General features: G+C 40.8%; 1 long non-coding RNA gene across 3 annotated transcripts; it reads left to right on the plus strand.

Moving 5' to 3' along the window:
- The first annotated feature begins 751 nt into the window (after window positions 1–751).
- Window positions 752–22,046, plus strand: LOC115304928. Of its 3 annotated transcripts, none has more exons than XR_003914679.1 (4): window positions 752–944; window positions 2,757–3,197; window positions 3,561–3,737; window positions 21,944–22,046. It is a non-coding gene; the product is annotated as an uncharacterized LOC115304928 (long non-coding RNA). The 3 variants fall into 3 exon arrangements; XR_003914678.1 differs by lacking the exon at window positions 21,944–22,046 and adding an exon at window positions 8,197–9,050; XR_003914680.1 differs by lacking the exon at window positions 21,944–22,046 and adding an exon at window positions 8,197–9,050 and having other exon boundaries at window positions 3,133–3,197.
- Window positions 22,047–24,286: the final 2,240 nt, after the last annotated feature.

A 24,286-nucleotide genomic window follows, 5' to 3' on the forward strand; every position in this document is an offset into this window, starting at 1 on the left:
AAGTCGGACGCTCAACCGACTGAGCCACCCAGGCGCCCCTATTTATTTACTTTTGAGAGAGGGAGAAAGAGAGGAGGAGGGGCAGAGAGAGAGGAAGACAGAGAATCCCAAGAGGGCTCTGTGCTATCAGTGCAGGGCCTGATGTGGGGCTTGAATTCATGAACCACGAGATCATGACCTTAGCTGAAGTCAAGAGCCAGACACTTAACCAACTGAGCCACCCAGGCACCCCTGATATATGGTTTCTACTCAGTGAAGAAGTATATTTAACTCAGATTCTCCTTTTTTTTAAACTATTATTCAACTGTTCACAAGTGAAAAGGTGTCATTTTTTTTAAGCTTTTAAGGCTAGTCAACTCTTCAACATTTCTTGAGCACTCACTGTGTCCAAGACGTGCCTTGGAGGAATTGCAGTGATATACAGAAGGTAGGTAAGCCCATCTCTACCTTCAGGTAGCTCCCAGACTAATTGCATTCTAGGCCTGTATCCAAATAATTATCAAGCTAGTGGGCTGTGAAAGTCTAACCGTATCCTAGAGACAGACATAGCATCACGTCCTGTGTTAGGCTTCGTGAACAGCACACATCACATATACTACGGCCTTCACTTTTCTTTACGTTAGCTCTTTTGGTTGCAGAACTCAGGAAAACCACATAAGAGGAAGCGCAACTTTTTTTTTTTGTTTCCAATGTATGAACATACTTGATAACATGAATTATTAAGAAACTGCTCCTTGTTGACGCAGGCTCTGGGCCACATGCTCCCTCTTTCTCTAGTGACCCTTCAGAACCTTTACGCTTACACATCGGGGTGATAGTTACAAAGTTAGGAGGTACCAGGAAGGGCATGTCCTTTTACAGCTGCACCGTAGCCATTCAGTAATCACAGCTGGGCCACCGTGGACACTCCTGGAGCATAAATGGAGGCGAAACAGAGGTTCTAGGTAACTTGGGGCTCTCAGACACTTCAAAAGGGTCATTTTCTGTGTACTACATCATTGGGGTATTTCATCAGGGATCTGTCTCTTCTGCTATTTATTCTACACACATTCCCTTCATTGAGTCAGGTTTCATTTACATGTTAGGGACCCATGTGTGAAAAGATAATAGATCCTGTCCATGAGGAATTTGTATGTCCAGCTAGACTGTTTGAAGGCCACAGATGGTTGCTCCCACTTCTGATCCTTCTGAAGGAGCAACCGCTTTGTTCTGAAATTTTATATACAGTATTTGCTTTAAGAGACAACAGGACAGGAAGTCCTGAAATATGCCCCAGAGCATGAATAGGTTGTGATATCACGCTATAGCTTAATGTATCCTATAGCCAAGGGCAAGGTGTCTCATAACTGATTATATTCATTTTGCACTTAACAGAGACATTCAAAATATAGATCTTAAAATGTGTAAGTTGCACTTTTGTTAAAATTATACTCTCCCTAAGGAAAATAATTCCCTTTTCTAGCCACACTTTCGCGTATACTTATAGGCTGCCCAAACACTTCATTTAATTGGGAGACAAGTCCATCCAACTGTTGTCAGAGATCATGTAACAACCAGTTGTTTTGCTGATTTTTTTTTAAAACCTTGTAAGTATACGTTTGTGTTCTGGTGACCCAGCCTTAGGCTACTGGAGAGAGACAGAGTGGATAGAGGTGATTAAAGCCAGCGATGAAAAGAAGAACATGCATCCTTACAGAGTTTTGGAATTTTATAAAACTCCCACATACATTATATCATTTAACTATCCCAAAGTCTCCACAAATAGAGGTAGTATTATTGGCCTTGATTCTGGGGTGAAATATTATTTCAGAAGTGATAGAGATAGGATTTAAGCATAGGTATTCTGCTTCTAATTCCTGAAATCTAATTTTCCCACGTCACATTTCTAAAATCTATCATGTCTAGGATAAAGCTTTGTCAAAATCATGTTTTCAATCTGATTGTTGATACCAAATGGCAGGGTTGCTTAGTTCTCTCTTAAGGTATCATGTGCATAAGATTTTAAGCCTGGAAGGAACCTCGTGTGTTTCAGATGTCAATAGGGAATGATTAGGGACCAGAGAAACAGTATGAAATTTATTAGTAGTCTTGGGTTTCTTTTTGTTAAGGGTAGAAGTAAGCAGTGCCTTTAGTTCTGGGCTTGACCTGGAATTTATCTTACACTAGATCACTAAGGACAACCAGTTGTGGTAGATAAAGCTATGGAATTGGGGCTTTAAGTTAAGCTCAAAACACTATCAGGAGGATGTGATATAAGGTCACACCAACCAATAGTCACATGGTCCCTAGGATGTGCAGGACATAGTGTGGGTGTTAAGTGGGTGGCATATATCCTGTTTTGCCCAGAATAGTTCTGATTTATGCCAATAGTGGCTTAGAGCCACTGACCCCTTCACTTTCAACAATTACACAGTCAACCTGGTTAGAATGGATACAAAATCAATGGAAAAACTCAGAAACTGTCATCAAGATTATAATTCGGTGGAGGATAAGAAAGGGCATTCCTACATATAAAGTAAAGCAGAATGTTCCAAATACTGTTTTAAAACATTGAGCAAATGCTTTGGGAGTTTCGGAATATGTATTTAGTTGGGCTTAATGAGGGAGGAACATATCACTTTATGTCATTCTGAACAGAAACGACGAGTTATCAGAGATGTTGCAGTTGAGGCAAAATCTGCACTGGTGTTGAGAAGTGTGGCTGGGGTGTCATTCTCCACTGAAAAACATCTATTTTGTTCTGGGTCCTTCGGCAGAGCCATGCCAGACAAATCTAAAACTTTGACATCAGTCAGGACACTAACTACAGAGAATTCAGAATGTCTTGGCTGTGAATCTACACTTCCATCTGATTCTGTTCCTATTTCCTCCTGCTCAGACTGATGCCAAGGTCAGTATGATGGTTAGGAAGTGTGATGCTTCTGAAACAAGAATGCACTCCACAAAAATGCCCATTAGAAACACTTTTCCTTCTCGATTCCCTCTTTAGAGTGCCCATCGGACTCTCGCAGCTTTGGGTGGTAAGAATATAAATTCCAGGCTAGTTTCTATTGCAAACACTCTTTATCCAATTATTTAAAGTCTTCTACTTTGTGGTTACTTCCTATATTGAACTATTAAATCTCTCCACAGTAATGACCCATCTCCATCTTCACCTATTTCGCAGCTGTTTTGGGAGAAACTACTGCCTTGCTAAGGTATTTATTTTTAAGACCTTAATGTCCATTTGCATATGAATTACATTGGGCCCTGTGGGTGATAAGAAAGACAAGCAGTAAACAATGCTTTTGACCTTAACAGAGGACCACACATCATAATTCGCTTGGACCCTTCAGGTTTGTGGCAGGTTTCCTGGTGTCACTATTACTAATATCTCTTTTCACTCCCCAAAGTGTCCCAATTTAGACAATAAATGATCTGGTCCCCCAGACTGCAGAGGCCTTAAATTCCATTAGGGAGATGGGAGGCACAAACAGAAAAAGACAACTAACACAACAAAGGAGTGTGTGATGAATGTCAAATACACGATCTGTGGCATCACGAATGGGGGCACATTTTAGGAGAAGAGCCTGTCGGAAGACTTCAGCCATCTGGTAGACTGCCTCAAGATGAGACTAAAGCTGGCTCTTCAAGAACGTGTAGAATTCAAACAGGCGGTGAAGAAAGAAGATCGCACAATAAACCCTTCTCTTGAGAGACTGCAAAAATCGAAGCAAAGCATAATTTTTTCAGTCTGAGTAAGTACTTGTAGAAATTATTTCCTCTCCTCTTCTAGGCAAGCCAATGTTAGCAGCAAACCAGCTTGGCAGCTTGAGTAGAAAACCCGTTTTAGCCTATTTAAATACGGGGGCGTTTTCTAAATGTTCTTTTTGCTTCCCCACCACATTATGAGCCATTCCGTTGCTGACAAGATCACTCTTCCACGGTGGTGAAGCAACCAGAGCACGGGCCCCATCAAGGAACCCCTGAGAGGAAAGTGGGGGCCTTAGGGACTGTTCCAAGGTGTGGAGCTCTGCACATCACCCATTTCCCATTTGGCTGCCTTTTAAACCACATTCTTGGTCCATTTGACTACAGGGACACGGTGAGAAGGAAATGGTGAATGGGAATACATGCATAAGGCCACAAACTCAGTTTTCAAGGGCCTCTTAAGGAAGGGGTGAAAAGTATCCACCAGTTTTACTTATTGTTCAAAAATGTTCGCAATGAACAGAGTTGAGATTCATACTTTGAAGGTGTGAATGTCACAACCACCCTGGCTTCTTTGAGCCTCACCCCATTAAATTAAACATACATAGCCGTTCACTCCTTAGAGCTTACATCAATGGGTTTTAGATTTTCTTTTCTTTAAGGATGGAAACCTTTCCTTCAAACAAGTTCTTAGAGAAAAATGCTAATTTGTGTGAGACACAGTCTGCTAGGTGTCAACTCAATACAGTCTTCTTTTTTTTTAAATTTATTTATTCTGAGAGAGAAAGAGAGAGAGCACAAGCAGGGTAGAGACAGAAAAAGAAGCGAGAATCCCAAGCAGGCTCTGCACTGTCAGTGCAGAGACCAATGTGGGGCTTGAATTCACAAACGACAATGTGAGGTCATGACTGAGTTGAAACCAAGAGTCACACTGAGACACTCAGATGCCCCTCCCCTTTCTTCTTGCTAAGGAAGCCCCAATTTTTATTTGGGGCAGCAATATATCCAGCTAAAATAATAAAGCCCAGATTTCCCAGCTTTTATTTTATCTAGACGTTGTTATGTGACACAGGTCTAGCCAAAAGAACATACGATAGGAGGCGTCCAAGAAAACCCATGAAAGAAATCTAAATCATCCTTTTCCTTGTAGCCTGCTTGAGTTGTAGGTATAATGGCTGGAGCTCTGGCAGCCTTCTTGAGAACATGAATGGGGCCATACCCTAAGAAGTAGGAACAGAAAATCATAGAAACTTAGATATCTAATGATATCAGGGAACTACCAGACCAATCCCTGAACTTCCTACTTGAGGACTTGTTTATGGGACATAGAAAAATAGACCTATGTTACTTATTTTTTTATGTTACTTATTTAAAGGTTTCTACATTCACAGAAAAAGGGCAATTTAATGTTAAACTGATAAATGTTAACCTATTGAACGTTAAACTAACAAATAGGACATTTCTCTGGTTGAAGTACAGGTAAATGGGGACTAGAGTTTTACCTACCATAATATTTGAATTATAAGATATTTACCAAACAACTTTGGGTTAATATTATGTTTCTGGAGGCACTAATAATGAAATAAAGGGCGATCTCTAAATTATTTAATCTTGTTAGAGTCATGAGCCTCCATATTGACTATAGACTCCATTTTGCCCTTAAGGCAAAAATATTGGAGGGAACTATAATTTTGTTTTCTGTTACTTCAGAGCAAATGCTGGTAAATCCAGAGGGCTCTAATCCAGACCTTAACCACTACTGAATAATATGGCATTTTCCCCCCATTGAAGTGGGAAAACACAGGTACAAAAGAATAAAAAGTGAAGAAAATGTCTATGAATTGCTGATCATTTTATCTAAATGCCATCATCACTACAAACCTATAAGGGAGGACGAACCAAACGTTGCCTGACTCCAGTAAGCACCATTCACGTAGAATACAATGAAGGGAGTGTCTGTGCAGCCAGGCAATGCGGCACCCCTAATTGGAGGACATAACCTGCCTTATTTACCTAGAGCTCCTTTCTCTGCAGAACCAGCCTCCATTCCATCACAATCCTGCACCATCCGTGTGGTTTAGCGGGCCTATTTCCTTGCCTCACTTTGGTCATTTGACCCAGGCTCTGCCTATCCAACTCCCCATCTCATATCCACAGTTAACTTAAAGACATTCTTAACCAAACACAGACCAATGAGAGTACTCCTGGGACATTTTCTGCAGCAAAGGGGAAAGCTCTCTTCTTCCTCTGCGATCCTGATTGTAAGGAACCTATAAGCCTTCAAGCTGCTAGTGGCCATTTCACGGCTATGTATCAAGAGCTTGTCTGAAAATGGAACTATGACACAGATCCAGGCATGTTAAAGACACCAGGCTTTTTTTTAGTTACATGAGTCCATTAATACCTTTTTCTTAAAAAGCTATTTTGATTTCTATGTCTGCCATTTGCTATCAAGGAGTTTCAACTAATGCAGGTAGCTGTTGGCATCTCTATGAGGCTCTGAGAAATTAAGTAACTCGGCCAAGCCTAGCCAGTAATGGATGGAAGCACGATTCTAATATAGGGCAATCTGGTTTTCACATCCATCTTCTTTTCATTACTCTATGCTGCCTTCCCAAGCTGATAAAATCAATCACAATTTGTGGAAATCTTGTTGATGTATCATTAGGCTCTCTAAAATATATCATTTCTACAAATACAGTTTCCATGTCCTAAATTTTATGCTAATTCTATCTGGTAAATGTGTGAAGTAAAGTGATCATTGTTATGAAAATATTACATATTTACAAAGCTATCGAGAATGTTTTAGTGGGACATGTCAATGAATCCTTTTTGAACACCTACTATGTACATGGCATTGGATGAGACGTTAACAAGGAAATAAAAGAATGAGACAAATGGAAATAACAGTCTAGCCCATTACATATTTTTGTCACTATATTCCAAGATGGAAAGTGGTAAGTGCTATAACATCAACACAGATAAAGCATTATTGCAAAAAGGAGTGGGTCAATAGGAAAGATGTTATTTGAGCTAGGCAGTATGGATCCTATCGGACTAAATGTGAGGTAATGTGAACAGGACATTTTTGACCAGTGCTGACAGACAGACCTTTCTGCCGTGATGAAAATATTCTACATCTTCCCTGTGTAATGTAGTAGATATTGGCCACAAGTGAGTACAAAGCACTTGAAATGTGTTTATTTGACAACTACATGGCTAATGTCTACCATTTCGGCCACTGCAGTTCTAGAGAAATAACGAAGAAAATAGCACAAACAAATGCATGGGATGAGAAGAATGGAAAGCACAGAGTTTGCATAAAAGATAAAGGAAGTCATCTACCGCAGGTGGAATCGAGCTCATAAGTCAGTAAAGTTGACTGGGTCTGGTTCATGAAAGATTTTGACTTTGGGCTAGTGATGGCTCCCAAGCTGAGAAGTGGTAGGGCCAGTGCTCTGCTGTGGGAAGTTGGAACAGGTGGTGGTGGATGGGTAGAACCAGAAAGGAAACAGAAGTAGAGATGGGGGACCACAGGGCGAGTCCAGACAAGCTCATGAACGACAGTGACAAAGCAGATGTTATAAAAAAGACAGATGTGAAACGCATCGCGAAGGTAGAAATGAGAGAACTAAGAATTGGTTGGAAGAGTTGGTCGGTGAGGGAGAGAAACGCATTTTGGAGAGCAAAGAACAAGAGAGAAATGAGGGGAGAAACCGGTTTGTTGGTACAGCCGTCTGATTTAGAGAGACATTCTGAGTTTTATTTGAGACCTTTTGAGTTGAAGGTGATAGCATTAGTAGTATAACTGTGGAATTAAAGAGGAGTGTTTAGAAATGCAGTAGAAACTTGGAATTGTCTGCATATAGGTCTGGGATCAGCAAACTACGGCCCTAGGCCAAATCAGGCCCCCCACCTGTTTTGTAAGTGGTTTGATTGGAAAAGTCAATTGTTCTCCTTTGTTTCCATATTATCTATAGCTGCTTTGCACTATAAATGTTCACTATTTGCTATCTAGCCCTTCACAGAACACATTTGCTGACCCTGATATAGATAATAGAAATCATCGGAATGCGTGAGATCCTAACAACTTTACTATAGGAAGTTCTATACAGTAGAATTCAATATGTTCTATTAACTATTATTATGATATTGAAACACCCATATTACTATTAAGAATGAAACAGCAGAGATCCTCCATGATCCTAAAATATTTTTTTTTTCCACACTCTTCCCTTCCCTAAAATATTTCTTGGGTCACCAAGAAAAGATTAAATTATTCCCCATAGAAAAGTCTATTAAGTGTTTATTGGTTTTTTGTCTAGATATCTGGAAACAAGTTTTCCTTTGGGATTTATATCTGATGATCTGCTAACCATAGCATTTTGTTAAGCAGAGAGCTTCATTCTCTGTATGCCAAACAATATATATTTTAAGACACGTGAAATTCTTACTTCATTAAAGTTTCATCAGTTAATGGAAACTAAATGGGATCTGAATTGTCAGTTTCAGGTTCAAACTTGTGTGGTCCAAGGAGAACGGACAACCGTTTGCATCTTATACGGAGAATATACTTAGGTATCAGTATAATAAAAAAAATAAAATGAGAGAAGGAAGGGAAGGAGGAAAGGAAGAAGAAACAGGGGAGAAACACAGGAAGAAACAAAAAACAGCTGGAATAAACATGGAGTTTCAGACCAAAAGATTCAGCCTTGAAGCTTGGTTCTGCCCCTAAAATATGTGTGACCTTGGGCATGGTATTTAATCACTTGAATGTCAATTTTGTCACTTCTTAACTATAAATATCAACTACTTCATAAATGTGGTTTGAGCCTAGGGCTGTGAGATAAAATACATCATATCAGGTAATGTGAATTTCAAGAAAATAAAGCATACTTTCTTTTAGTGTAAATATATTCTATGCATACTTGTTACCTGAAATTCAAGTTTAACTGACTGAAGTAGGCTCACGAATGGCCCTTACATATGTCTATGTCCTAATGCTCAGAAGCTGTAAATGTTACCTTATATGGCAAACAGGACATTGCAGCTGTGATTAAGAATCTTGAGCGAGGGAGATTCTCCTGAGTTTCTGATGGGCCCAGAGACGTCACATGGGTCCTTCATAGGATGATCAGGAAGACTCAGAGGAGAAGACAATGTCAAGATAGAAGCAGAGGTTGGAAGGATGCACTCTAAAGATGGTGGAAGGGGCCACAGGCCAAGGGATACAGGTGGCCTCTAAAAGCTGAAAAAGGCAAATCAACAAACTCTCTCCCCAGAACCCGAAGAAACCAGCCTCGTTAATGCCTGGACTTTAGCCCAGTGAAACTGATTTTGGACTTCTGACCTCCACAACTGTAACAGAATAAAGCCGTGTTGCTTTTAAGGCTCTTAGTGTATAAAAATCTATTAGAGTAGCCATAGGAAACTATTATATTGAGCAGCCTGTATTTTTATTTGCTACATCGGGGAACTTGCTAATGATTTAGTGGGGGTTGTTCTGAGATAAACTGCCCACTAGACATGGCAGAGTGAATACCTGCATTTATCTTTGCTGCTTCCAAAATTCTCACCAAAATTAAATTAAGAATAAATAATATATAAATCCATAAGGATGGAGAGAAATGGACAGGGGTGGGGGGAACACCAGCAAGCTACAAATGTTAACCTAATTTAAAAACTGAAAGAATGGCTACTGATGTGACCAGGGAGAGTGATACTGATATAAACAAGCCAAGCACTGAAACCTAAAGAGGAGGATCCAGAAAGAAGCAGCCCATTCACACTGCAGCACTTGGAAAGGTTCAGATATTGATGGCATCGGGGCCGATGCAGACAAAACAGGAGGTTTGTGAAAAGTCTGCTTAAGAAGCAACCAGCTACCCGGGCACCTGGGTGGCTCAGTCAGTTAAGTGTCCAACTTCAGATCAGGTTATGATCTCACGATTTCAGGAATTCGAGCCCCACATTGGGTTCTGCGCTCAAAGTGCCCAGTTCAGATGAGAGATTCTTTGTCCCCCATCATCTCTGTCCCTCCTCACACTCCTTCTCTCTCTCAAAAACCAACAAACATAAAAGAAGCAGTTAGTTACCCAGACCCTTCCCCTATCTCTAGACACCACAAGTGAACATCTCTTACCCATTTGCTGCAGGAGACTTAGTGCGTATTTGCTGAATACATTAAGAGATACTCTGGAGTCTGGGAGATCAGACACAGGGGAGGGTGGGCTTGACAGAACTTGTACTAAAAATAGAGCATGATGTTATTGTTGGCATACTGAAGACTAAAAACTCTAACCTCCTTCCCTGATATGGTTTCAGGATGCTGGACATTAAGATTTTACCGCCCAGGCAGGAAATGTAATTTTTCAATTCTATTACTGTGTTTTGAAATCTCAGCTTTTGAGACAATTTTTTTTCACTGATTTCCCCCACTTTTGAATGGATCATTTCCGTTACACACCAGAATGGAATAAAATTAATAAAACCATGATGTTGCAGCACCAAAATTTGACAAAAGATTTAAGTAATTGCAAAAGTAAAGAGAGCCTATTTGACGTCTTTTTTCTCCTAAAAATATTTGAAAAAAAAAAGAAGCACTCCGAAAGAAGAATATAAGACAGTACCTTTAAAATAGTTAGAATAAAATTTTTATATAATTTGGTAAACTCTCATAAGAATGTCCTTCATTGAGCAGAATTAACTTGGCAATTACAGAATAACGCAGCAGCTTTAGAGAGAGTTGTCTCAGTAAAAAATTTATGGTCACCAAGAGAAGTCAGTTAAGATTGTCAAAAGGTCAAATTTATTAGCCTCTAAAGAATGCAACTTTAAAGAATGGCAATTCTGTGGGGAAAGTTAAAATAATAAGATCATTAACATATACATTCTTCAGAAAATATCCAGTGTTGTGATCTCAGATTCAGGTACAGCTTTAAATGGTTAAATTATATAAATAAGTACCAAGAAGTAATTATTCTCATATGATTTTTAATATTTAGATAATCAAAAATAAGGATTTTTTTACTTTACTATACATGAATGTGTATTATTTTGAACATTTAAACAAAATATTTTTAAGTTTATTTATTTATTTTGAGAGAGAGAGGGAGTCTAGGAGGGAGGGGCTGAGGGAGAATCCCAAGCAGGCTCCACAATGTCAGCACAGAGCCGGACATGGAGCTTGAACCCATGAACTATGAGATCATGACCTGAGCTGAAATCAAGAGTCAGACGCTTGACTGACTGAGCAACCCAGGTGCGCCTCGGCAAAATTTAAAAAATATTGTTTGAATTAAATTATTTTATAGGCCAACCTATATAGTGTGGGCTTGGACTGAGTGCTGGCTTAGCCTAAACACCCACCACCATCACCAAAACAAGCTCGACAGTCCCGCTCTGTCTGACCTGGAAGAGTCTGGACCAAGTGTGGATGGCTGAGATGCTGAGCCAAGGCCACACCTCAGAGAGGGACGAAGGAGGTGGGGAAACCAGTCATCTCCATAACTGGAGCTTGAGGCTCGATGCTTATTTGCTGCTTTGACAGTAATTTCCAATAAAGACAACGAGCCAAGTTAAAAACAAAATCATCCCTCTCTTTTATTTTTCAGTGTGGCCCAGCCTTGGTGGCCTGTCCTAGTTCTACTGATTTAACTAGAAATCTGGATATAATCACATTAGTCCTATGAGGGAGGGCGTCGAGAGAAGAGAGTTAATCCTCATTTTCTCTAGAGGAAGCTATTATTTCGGTAGGCAATGTCTAAGAGTTTTTAAAATCCTCAGGAATTGGCACTATAAATGTATTGTGTATAAATATGGAAGAAAATAGAAGAAGAATCTGCTAAACTGGTCAACAGTGGAAATGCCTTTGAGACAAGGGAAGAAAAGTTGGTGTTCAAAGTTTATATTATCATATCTGAGTTTTCAAATTTGGAACATGTGTTGGCTTTCCAAGAGTAAAAAGGTTATGGGGTGCCCGGGTGCCTCAGTCAGTTAAGCGTCTGACTTGAGCTCAGGTCAGATATCACGGTTCGTAGGTTCAAGCCCCACATCGGGCTCTGTGCTAACAGTTCAGAGCCTGGAGCCTGCTTCAGATTCTGTGTTTCCTTCCCTCTCTCTGCCCCTCCCCTGCTAGCACTCTGTCTCTTTCTCTCTCAAAAATAAATAAACCTTAAAAAAAAAAGAGTAAATAGGTTTTTTAAATGCAGTGCCTGATATACATTGTAAGAAACCAAGTGTTCTTTTCCCTGTCATTCACAATTTTCACAAGCCTCTATTTATATTCTGATTTTCTCCTGTTTTCTGACCAATTTGGCATAAGAAATGACTAATTCCCTACAATCCTGAGGCCATGCAGACTCACCTAGATAATCCTGGAATTGCTAAACTGGGATGAAGGGTTTTCTGCTAGTTCAGTTCCAATCTGTTCAAAATTTTGCTAACTCAAAGCATTTTTACAAACATAGTTGATTGGAATCTGGCAAAGTAATGAGCAGCTTTATATTCTTATGTGCCATTCCCAATATCACTACACCACCATTAGTTTGAATGATGACCCACGTCTCCCAAATATCCTCACCATCGTAAAGGCAAATGGGTACCACCCTCTTCTGGTTTCCCATGCTGGAAATGAGAGTTATAAGTGCATTATTATAAACCAAGATCAACCATGGGTGGAAATTCTGGGATTCAGTAAAGGAAGTGATGCCCCAGATTAAGCTTACTAATGAAGCATTTTCCTCTGCATCACTGACTTCTCCTTCCTTTATGTTCTGGGTGAACAAGTCAAGAACGCTGAGTGTTGAAGGCTGGCCTCACACTCTTGCAATACATTGCCTGGACTTTATTACTGAAATGCACGTCACTGTCTGTACACTCCTCCCAAGGACAGCGGGAGCTGTTGTGACTTGCTCATTCACGGTGTCCAAACCATCCAGCTGTTGTGTCAAAGCTTTGAGGTCAAGTCTCTGATCATGACCGACCAGGCTCCGTCCATTATTGGCAGTGGGTTCTCTTTCGCAGGGCTGAGAGCTCAGCTCAGCATCTGCTCCAAACAGACTTCATCAGCAGGGAAAGGGAGACTACTTCTCTTTGCAATTACCTAGCAATTGTCAGTGCAGGGTCACTTTAGATTCTGGATAGAGTTTCACAGCAAGCTGAAAGTGGTATTGGGTAAAAAAATGTGAGTTGCTATTGAGGGCAATTACCCATTACCAGCCTGTCCCTGCCTCCCCCGTAAGAATAAGGAAGTAACTGATCACAATCAGATCTATGTTCACTGGGGCTGACAGAGCTCCAGACAGGCACGGTTTGAAGTGCTTTTTCTGTCTTATCTCACTTAGTCCTTATCATATCCATAGGTGGTATTTCTCTCTCATGGGTTAAATAAAAGGATGCCTTAAATGCTTAACACACTGCCTGACAATGCATAGAGGAATGCTCCCTCGCCATCATCGCTAATTATCCCTAAGACCCATCAGTGTGTTGTAGTTATAAAGCAGAGTCGCTCAGAATCCTACCAGTCCAAGGTTGACTTGCCCCTTAGGGGAAGAATGCAAAGGGCGGAGGCAAGTTCTTCTTCCTATATTTTAGTGGCTAGTAATCTCAATAAGCGAGGGCAAGACAGAAATTTCTCAACACCAATCTTAGTCACCCAGGTGCATCTAGTGTCCAGATGTCATTACATTTGACTTTCCTGGGCCAGCTCCTCCCCAACCTTTTGGCTCAGTGGCCACTCAGTCACACAGCCTCAGTTGTCCAAGAAGGGGATGTGATACCCGGGCAGACAGTGGGAACATGTTGTTCAAACAGAGGTGAGGCTCATTAGTAAAGATGCTGTAGAGGGAATTCAAGCATTAGCTAAATGCCCTTTTATGCCACGTCTCACTCTGGAAATATACAATGCTAAGAACACGAGTTGATAACACTTTTTAAGGGACTGAAATAAAGACTCCTTTGCTGTATGGCTAGCTGTACTTTGGAACTAAAACTCAGCAAGACCTAGTTTTTAATAAATATTTTTACTTATGAAGAATATTTGCCTAGTTGAGGTGAGCAAAGGGCACGATGGAGGGGTATGTGACTAGATCTAGAATATTTTTACCTATGAAGAATATTTGCCTAGTTGGGGTGGGCAAAGGGCACGATGGAGGGGTATGTGACTAGATCCAGAGCTTTGGCATCAGACCCAACTAGGATTAAAACATGACACTGGGGAGGCGGGGGGGCGCCTGCGTGACTCAGTCGGTTAAGCGTCTGACTTCAACTCAGGTCATGATCTCACGGTTTGCGAGTTCCAGCCCTGCATTGGGCTCTGTGCTGACATCTTAGAGCCTGGAGCCTGCTTTGATTCTGTCTCCCTCTCTCTCTGCCTCTCCCCTGCTCACACTGTCTCTCTCAAAAATAAATAAACATTAAAAAAATGACACTGAGGCCAACTAGCTGTGTGACCTTGGGAAAGAATTAATGTGGTCTCTTTACATGCATGGGTTTGCATCTGTAAAATAAGATACTTTAAAGGATCTTTATAAGGAGCATATGAGAGTTCACATGTAAAGTACTTGGCACAGAGTAGGTCCTCAATAAATGCCAGTTATAATCATAATGAGGAGGAGAACAAGGAGATCCAGGAAGTACCTTTGAATTCTGCATGACAGAGGGATCATTTTCAAGTCAGTCACCATAGATAATTCTCTCATCTTGCCCAGACCTCAGGCATATCCAGCCCCTCCTATCCTCACAAGCCAGCTCAGGAAAATGCAGTCCTGGACAGGAAGGGATAGAGAGTGGACTACGTGTTCCCCACAGGTAATACCTTACAGGCGATGCATGTTTGTATCCAGTGGGTGTCAAACAAACTTTCACACACAGTAGACATTCAACAAGTAGAACCACACAGAACGGGAAGCACATTGAACGAAACACCATTTCTTGTAGGAAGTATTTCAGGTCTCCCAAAAAGACAGCAGAGACATAGAACTCACCAATGTAAATTCCATAGAATACAGGAATTATCCATAGTTCAATTATCAATTATCCGTAGTCTGCAAATGAGCAGACAGAGGATATCAACCATTCCAGCCAGTCTGGAGAATTACAGACACAGAAGACAAACACTGAGAGATGCAAAATCAGGAGATGGATGGCTAAGGGGTTTCAGATCACAAAAGGCAGAGAAATGACCAACCCTCCAATGAAAAGGAAGTAGATGTTAACACGAGGCCCATGCTTACTATTTGCTCCTGAACTAACTTTTATAGTGAATCGTTTCTCGTTCTCATTCTGTAGTATGTCATTCGTTCTCAATTATTTCTTTCATTAAAAAAAAATCCTTCAGTTTAACGATGCTTGGAATAACTGAACCCCCAACTGACAATTACAACAACAGCTTCAGGACGGATAGTCCAAGCTCAGGGGACAACATATTTTAGCAAAGTGTTGTTTTCATGAAGTTTAATCTTGGATAATAAATTTGCCATTCTATTTCACATCAATTTGTGCCTTTGATCTCAACACTGACTTTGTAAGTAGGTGGGGAAAGTATTGTCAGACCCATTTTGCAGATGGCAGTACTGAGCTCCTTGACATTTTAATTTCTCAAATGTACAGAGTTTATGTTAGAACAGAGCAAAATCCAGGCCGAGTCAAGAAACACAAAATCCCAGGATCTCTGCTCTTAACCATATTGCCTCCCGAGAAATCCTTTTGCAAATAATATGGTGTTTTTATTTGCTTCTTGCTTCAAAATATTACATTTTACAATCCAGCTTCGATTTAAATCCAATATAAGTGGAATATGGAATCTCTGAGCCGTGAAAAACCTTGTGATATTTCTAAGGATCCAAGAGCTACATACAGTCCAGAGGAACATCAGTCATAATGGAAATAATGGATGCACTGAATGGGTTGGATCTTTAAAATATTCATTTCACACAAGGAAATGCTTTAGAATTAGACTCCACGCTAACACACTACAGAAAATATTAGTATCAATAACCTTCGGGATGGAATTAAGGCTGAAATTTAAACCCAGCCTGGTCCTAGAATTGCTATGTTTAACATTTATTGAAGCAGCCGTACTCTGTCATATTCTAAAGATTGAGGCTTGTTTTGGTAAATCCATATGTATATATCTTCAGACAGGCTAAGAAATGTAAATGTAATATCATTTTCATATGTTATGTGTGAAAACGTTCTCCTTTGGGCTGATTGGTTATGGAGAGTCTGAATTCACAGACCCTGGCACGTGGAGATACCTGCACATTTGCAGATGGTAATTAGATCCTCATCCTCCACCCCCACTCAAAGCTCCCACCTCCAGTATCTTCTATCTATCTTGTTTAGATTTTGTTTATGTTTGCAGAATTCACAGGGAGGAAGGGGCTGCTGTTCGGGCACATTCCCGGGCCTGATTTGGTCATTGCTGATGTTTCGAGCCAGCTGCATTTGGCTTATTATATAATTAGTTCGGAAAGGTGAGAGGGGCTTCATCTCATTCCCTACCCAACGATGCTGTGGCGATATCAACCCCAAATGAGGGAACCGGGGGTGGGGGAAGTCTGGGATGAGTTGGCCGTTTTGTGAAAGCAAGAGTAGGTGCATGTCAGCTGGCCAAGGTCTTTGACATCCTTCATCAATTCCTCTCTTTTCTCAGTTGCCTTTTAATGACTCTGGTACAATGACGGCTTTAAATGACGTATTGAATTTTCCAGCCAAGAGAGATTTTAGGGATTACCAAGTGCCATTTCCATCATTCTATAAAAATGAAGGCATAGAGAGATGACGTTCTTTTTCCCAAGGCCACGTAGCTAGGAGAGACAACTGGAACTAGAAAGTGGGTGTATCCGTACCTTTTTGCCTCACACTCCATGTCCCGTCAGATAAATGGGTTAAGGGAGACGGTCACTGTATTGAGCAGTTGTTTTGATTGAACTGGTGTAATAAATTCAAGTTCTGGCAACTCGGATTTATTTTGCTGTTGAGCTCCCGTGCCACAGTGAAGGAACAATGTTGCCACAGCTACAGAGAACAGACCTAAAGCTGATAAAGCATTTCGGATTCAATTCCTTCTGGATCCCGTGGGCCATGCCCTCATCTGGCTCACTCTCAAAATAAAGAACTCCAGGCCATTATATTCTTTAAGAAATGCAGTTAGGTATGCCACTGTAAAACATATAGCCCTGCGTGGTGGTGGGAGTTTGGCCTTTATGTCCTCTCAGCCAAAGATGGTTTTATGACATAGAACTGAATTAAAACCATGTTAATAGGAAACGCTATTTTTAAAACACCAAGAAAGAACCACGACTGCAGAGATGTGGTAACATCTACGTCACATAAATGTTGGGTTTTGACTAAGGCGTAATGTTATTTGTGACACAGAAAAATGGAATCCGCCAAGGAAACAACCAGCACCACCTCAGCATTTCTCACAGGCACATCTGGAAATGCAGCATTTAACAAGCACTAGGAATCATCACCAAATATCTAACAGCTTTCTTTCCATTGTAGGACAAAGGGATTTGTGTCAAAAAGAAAAAAAAAAAAGGAAATCAGATGTAAAGATTGATTTTTTTTTTTTTCTATAGCTCCTGGCCTGGTGTTCTTAAAAGTCATGAATTACCCTAGTAATTTGTGGCCACTGCAAGGGATAGTGGGATCAATCGTGAAATCGGTTAAACAGGGGCATTTTTGAAAGCATGTAAGATGGATGTAGAGAGAGAAAGTTCGGTCATCAGCATAATATGATTAAAATCTGCTGCATCTGTGTATGTATGTTTCAGCTGTACCCACATCGACGGGGGTTTTGTGTAATGTGCTATTTTCAGCAGCACGTTCATTCCTTATTTGAAGCCAAATTTCTTTTAGGATTTCCACGTGATTTGCATTAGCATTTCTGGCTTCAAAACTACTTCTAACGAACCATTTGTGGGTTTTTTAAGAGTGCTTAAAAAATTAGACTATGACAGTTATCCAAAACACAATTTGATATGCTGTTTAATTATTTAATATGCTGTTTAAAAATTGAAGTGTGGCCTCTGGTTCGCTGGTTGATACAATACGATTAAGGTGGCTTGGAAGCCCCTTCGTGACTATCATTATCAACAGAGTCTCTCATGGCCTGGCTCTATGAATGAGATTGTGTTCTAATGAAATGCTAATTCAAAAATGTCCATGTCGATGTTTTTAAAAGTATGTCTTTAAAATATTACAAAACACATCTTAAAAATAATTAATAAACTAAAGGAATTGAGTAAAATATTTTGTTAAAGGGAAAGTGGTCTCCTTATATTTAGGTACATTCTCATTTGCGTTTCATTTCCAAATTCTCAAAACAACCACCACCACAACAAACCATGATTCTATTCTACAAAAATATTTATTGACCATTAGCATGGTTCAAATCTTCCACAAATGGCGGTCTTGAGGCAAACCCTTTGATAGCTATCAGTCTCTTTCAACAAATGACTATGGACAGCATAAAAAACCTCAGAACGCTTTGTATGAGAGGAAAATGAAAGTGATGACTTTTTCTGCAACATGTTATCAAATTGTGCCTCTTTTTGTGAAACACAGTAATACTGCATTTTTTTTCCAAAAGGAAAGCAAATGGAAATGGAAATACAATGTGGCTAGGATAAATATTTTTTAAGCAATACTCTGAATACCTCTGTATTAGAATCACCTGTGGTACTTGTTTAAAATGCAAATTCTTGGCTAGCCTCAGAACTACAGAAACTGAGGATTCTTTAATATTTGAAAACCACTGACGGAGATGCTTAACTATGTCTTGTTTCAGAATGTGTTCCCTGATCTGCCTCAAAACCAGATTTGTTAGCTTTTCCCATGGTCTTCTTTTATCACACTACCCTTACGTGCTAATTACTGTCTGGAGGGCAGGGGCCATGTCTTGTTGTCCATTGTATTCTCAGAATTTAGCACAGTAACTCAAATGTGGCAAACCTGTAAAAACTCTTTGCTGAATAACTGAATGACTAATTAGTATAACACAGGACTAGGGTCATGATAAAGCAGAATTGTTGATGATAGTCCAACCCCCAACCATGTGTCATCTCTCATGCTACCACCACTGCAGAGAAGGGTCCTTCTTTTTAATGCTTATTTATTTTTTAGAGAGAGAGAGAGTGTGAGGGGAGGGGCAGAGAGAGAGGGAGGCACAGAATCCAAAGCAGCCTCCAGGCTCTGAGCTGTCAGCGCAGAACCCGACGCAGGTCTAGAGCCCATGAACTGTGAGATCATGACCCAAGCCAAAGCCAGATGCTTAACCGACTGAGACCCCCAGGTGCCCAGAAACATCCTTTTAACTGCAATTCTCCAATCCACCTTTTTCAAAACTGGACTGTCACCTCAGTAATGATATTAAAGTACGTCTACAGCTCTATAACCATCCAAGCCACATCTTTTGCTTGTTCAGATTTAGAACTGGAAGCACTCTGTAACCTTGGCACTGATACCAAGAATGCTCTTAAGAAGTTAAGAATGCAAGAAGAGAGTTCAATGCAGTGAAGAGGTTGACTAAGAATGGAGGGGAATTGGAGAAGCCACAGACACCAGAAACTTTGTATAGTTCTTTGAGGTCAAATCTGAAAACCAGTTAGAAAAAACTATAGGTAGAGAGTTTTGAAAATTTTGGCCAAGTATTCAGGATTAAAGGGAGTACCTTATTTACTTGAATATAGGGTACAGTTTGTGTGAGAAACATCACTCTTTAGAGTATGGGGGACTGATCTGGAAAACCGACCCCAGTGCACCTGCCCTTACATTCATCTCCATAAACCACACTTCTGGGTAGAAAGGAACAAAAAGAGGCAGTTGGCCTATGACATTTCTTTTTTTTTTTTTTAATTTTTTAAAATGCTTTATTTATTCTTGATACAGAGAGAGACAGAGCATGAGAAGGAGACACAGAATCGGAAGCAGGTTCCAGGCTCTGAGCTGTCAGCACAGTGGGGCTCGAACCCACGAACGTGAGATCTGACCTGAGCCGAAGTCAGAGGCTTTACCGACTGAGCCACCCAGGCACCCAAGACATTTCTTAATCTAAAAGAAACATTTAGTAACAATATTCCAGGCTCAGAAGGCACTAGAGGGTGATTGCCTTGAGGACAGCAAACATGGCCTCCTTACCCTTGCACCCTCCCACTGCTGAAAGAGCTCTGGCTCATGGCAGAAGCTTCTTGAGTGTTGGTCAACACTTATTGAATGTTGAATCAAAACAAAAGGAAAACTCACACAAGGCAAGAATAGAGAGTTTTGAGGAACTGGGATTCCTTTTATCATTAAAGTTTTTCTCCTGTTACACTAAGCATAGACCTACACTAAAGGTATAGACTCAGATAATGTATGAAAGGTAAATATGGACAAGACCAGGGCCTGAAACTGGAGGGTCGGGTGGGAGCCTGGCCACTGGTAAGACAAGCACAGCTATTGAGAGCAGAAAGAAATTGATTGGATTCTGAACAGCTAAGATAATGGCTTGAGGCTTCCTTCTCTTCCTCAGCTTTTTAAGGACTGGTTGAGTTGAAGACTTTTGAGTAGGATTTGGCCAAAGAGGCTCGGTAAGTGGTTAAGGGCACCAAGAGATTAGAGGAAACGTTCATGAACAGTGTGGCTTGCAGAACCCCCCTTCTTTGACACACCTGTTCACATCTGCCAGGCAGAGCCAGATTCGTGGGCATACAACCTGTGTAGCCGGAAGGACTCCACACTTGGTTTAAGGCTCTGCTGTTGCCATCTTGAAATTCTTAAGAATTTTCTTTGAGAACTTGTGTTTTGTATATGAGACTCCACGGGGCAGTGGAGCATGCACATGAGAAGAGAAGGTACGCACCATTTGCATATCTGTCATTTCTTGCTTCCTCACTTGCATGCAATGTTTGCGATGCCCCATAAGCACAGAATTCTGGTGGATCCGTGATGTGTGCAAGTTCAGCAAGACTGAGTGAGTGCGAGGTAACATTTAAAACTGAGTAATCCAGGGGTGCTGATGGTCCCAAAGGTCTACACTTTCAATCTGAACCAGAATGTGCTTTGAACAGTGGAAGAAGGCAACAGGATTTTAAGAAACATCACATTTAGGAATCCCATCATATTTTTACTTATGTTATTGCCCTGTATTGCCAAACATGTTTGCTGGAAATGATGCCGTAGTAGGATGGGGGGAGAGAGAGAGAGAGAGAGAGAGAGAGAGAGAGAGAGAGAGAGAGAGAGAGAAAGAGAGAGAGAGGCTGACCCAGAGTTCCTTCTCTTTCCCGTTCTTCCCTACTCACAAGTAAGCGAAGACAGAAAGTGTTGATACAATGTGTGTATATCAAGAAGTAAAATAACATTTTACAGCATTTCCACTCTTCATCTCAGAACAAAATACATATGCATGTATGAGCTGCAGACTATGACTTGTGCCATTTCGGTGATTCTGCATATGCTCTTTCATTTGCATTTAAAATTGACATTGTACAGTGTAAAAATGAACAGATAAATGTATGTTAACAATTGAAATTTTTAATTTTTGTCTGTTTAGAATGACATTTGATAATAAAACAAAACACACTCTGACAAGTCAAGAGGGAAACCACAAAACAAAGGAAAAGTGTGTCTTTTAATACTTTTGGTGGCATTCCCCCACCTACCCCTTACTTCTGCCTTTTCAACAGGGAGCTATGCATTTTTATTTTGCACTGAACTCTGCATATCAAACAGCTAGTCTTGCTCTCAGGCAAGTATTCCAAGGAGTTTCTTCTTGGAAAATGCTGGAAAGGAGGAATGCACAGCAGGGAACTTTAGTGCTGAAGTTCTGATGTTTTTAGGGTTCCACCTGAAAGATTATCCAACCTCCTTCACAGTCACGGGGCAATCAAAGGGCATTATCAGGAACTCTGGTGAAGTAGGCACATCTGGGTTCTTCTCCTTAGCTGTGTGGCCTTGTAAGAGTTGCCTAACCTTTCTGAGCCTCAGTTTTCCCATCTGTGGAAGTGGAATGGTAAGATGTATGGGGGTTGAGAGGGGCGGACACTACTCATGTGATGTATCTACCACGTGGCTCTCAGTATATGAGAGCTATTAATATCGCTCTAATTAAGGATCCTATTAATTCCAGGATTCCTAGGACTGCCTTTACATAGGGCAGGGTAGGGTTTGCTTTTGTGAACGGATTTGAAGATATACTAATAATTTGCAGATGCATAAAACTCCTTCAGCAATCCACTCCTGATTATTCTATTTTTCCTTTTCATAGGCCTACCTGGAAAAGGTGTGATACAAATCTGGGGCATTTCAACGTGAATGTAATGGCAAATACAGGCTATATCTGCAAGAGCAGTGGACACCTGGAGGGTGGGGGAGGCATGTTTCTAAAAGGAAAAAGTGCACCAGAATGAGAAGGTGGAGGAAGGGGAGAAGGAAGAGCAGAAGCAAATTCCAACTTCTAGGAAGGTAACAAGGTAATTTAGGCTTGTGATTCTCATAGACTGAGCAAGCTTCAGCAAGTCACACATCTTACAACCCACTGGGCTCAGTTTCACATAAAATAATGGGTTGATTGTGGTTTTTAATTTTTTTCAACATTTATTTATTTTTGAGAGACAGAGAGAGACAGATCATGAGCAGGGTAGGGGCAGAGAGAGAGGGACAGATAGAATCGGAAGCAGGCTCCAGGCTCTGAGCTAGCTGTCAGCACAGAGCTTGACATGGGGCTCGAACCGACAAACTGTGAGATTATGACCTGGGATGAAGTTGGACGCTCAACTGACTGAGCCACCCAGGGGCCCCTATTGTGGTTTTTTTAAATGTTTATTTGTTTTATATATATAGAGAGAATGAACAGGGGAGGGACGGGGGGTGGGGTACAGACAGAGGATTTCAAGTGGGCTCCATGCCCATAGCACAGAGCCCGATGTGGGGCTCGAACACACAGACCATGAGATCATCATGACCTGAGCAGAAGACAGATGCTTAACCCACTGAGCCACCCAGCTGCCCCAACAGATTGATGTTGAAAATACCTTTATAGCCTAAGATTTAGAAATCCAACCAGTATTCATAAGAGTCCTGTTCTAGATATGCCACAGATCTAGGTATTTGGGGAACACAAAAATGAATTAGGAAAGATCCCCGCCCTCAAGGAGTTCACGATTTGGAAAAAAGGGTTAGAGCAACACACCCAGCATATATAACACGGGGAAGAAAGCGGCTATTGGAAGACTAGAGACTGAGATCATGTATTTTGAGCTGACGAAAGTCTTTCTATACTCCTATCTCAGGCTAACTGATGTGAACTTTTTTTATTTTTTGTTATAAGGCCTACTATTTTTTTTTTTTGGCACAGACACTCTGTGTCAAACATCATGCCAGAAATGCTCACATATGCCACATTAGTTAATTCACATGAACACTGCTAGGATTCGAGAATGGACTCATAGAAGCTCAGGATTTGCTCAAAATCACACAGCTAATGAGAACCAGAGTCAGGGCTTGAGCCCAGGTTAATTTGACTCCAAAGTCCATTCTCTTTCCTTTTTGCTTTCTTAAGAGCCTGAGTTTCCTCAAACAGACCATGTTGCTATGTCCCTTCAACTTCATATATGCCGCTCCTCTGTCTGGAATGACTTTGACCCATGTCCCTGTGATAAACTCTTATACATCATTACAAGCCTTTGGCCATTAAGATCCTATTCCCACCTCTCTCCTCCCCCGCCCAAAAGGTTAATAACTCCTTATTTGATGCTTCCGCATATCTGCTATTTGTGCCATTATTTTACATATCATGTTGCAGAGAAATAATTCATTTCCAGTTTTGTCATAACCTGTAGGCAGTAAGCTCCTTGTGGGATGGTTCCATGTCTGTTCTGTTTCTGTATATTTAGCACACGGTAGGGGCTCAACGAGTTTTTGCTAAAACGCATCAAACTGGATATTCAGTCAAGGGAATTAGTAATGACTAAGGATGCCTTATAGGACTCAGCAAACATTTTCTGTAAAGGACCAGAAATTTAATATTTTAGGCTCTTCAGGCCATAGGGTCTCATTGAAATGACTCACCACCGGTGTTTCAGTGCAAAAGCAGTCATAGAAAATAAACTCAAATGAATGGGTGTGACTGTGTTCCAATAAAATTTATCTACAAAAACAGGCTGGTGGGCCAGATTTGGCTCTCAGGCTGTAATTTGCCAACTCCTAATATAGTATATGCCAACAAGTTGATATTAAGAATAGAAGTGTGCCTGGGTAGCTCAGTCAGTTGAGAATCAACTTCAGTTCAGGTCATGATCTTATGGTCTATGGTTTCAAGCCCCATATTGGGATTTGTGTTGACAGTGCAGAGCCTGCTTCAGATTCTCTGTCTTCCTCTCTCTCTCTGACACTCCCCTGCTCACTCTCTCTCTCTGTCTCTCTTTCTCAAAAATAAACATTTTTTCAGATTTCCCCCGTTCGCCTACAGACACATAAAACGATGCTCAACATCACTCATCATCAGGGAAACACAAATCAAAACCACACTGAGATACCACCTCACACCAGTCAGAGTGGCTAAAATGAACAAAGCAAGAGACTACAGTTGTTGGAGAGGGTGTGGAGAGAT

Source organism: Suricata suricatta, chromosome 10 (assembly GCF_006229205.1).
Source record: "Suricata suricatta isolate VVHF042 chromosome 10, meerkat_22Aug2017_6uvM2_HiC, whole genome shotgun sequence".
Classification (NCBI taxonomy): domain Eukaryota; kingdom Metazoa; phylum Chordata; class Mammalia; order Carnivora; family Herpestidae; genus Suricata; species Suricata suricatta.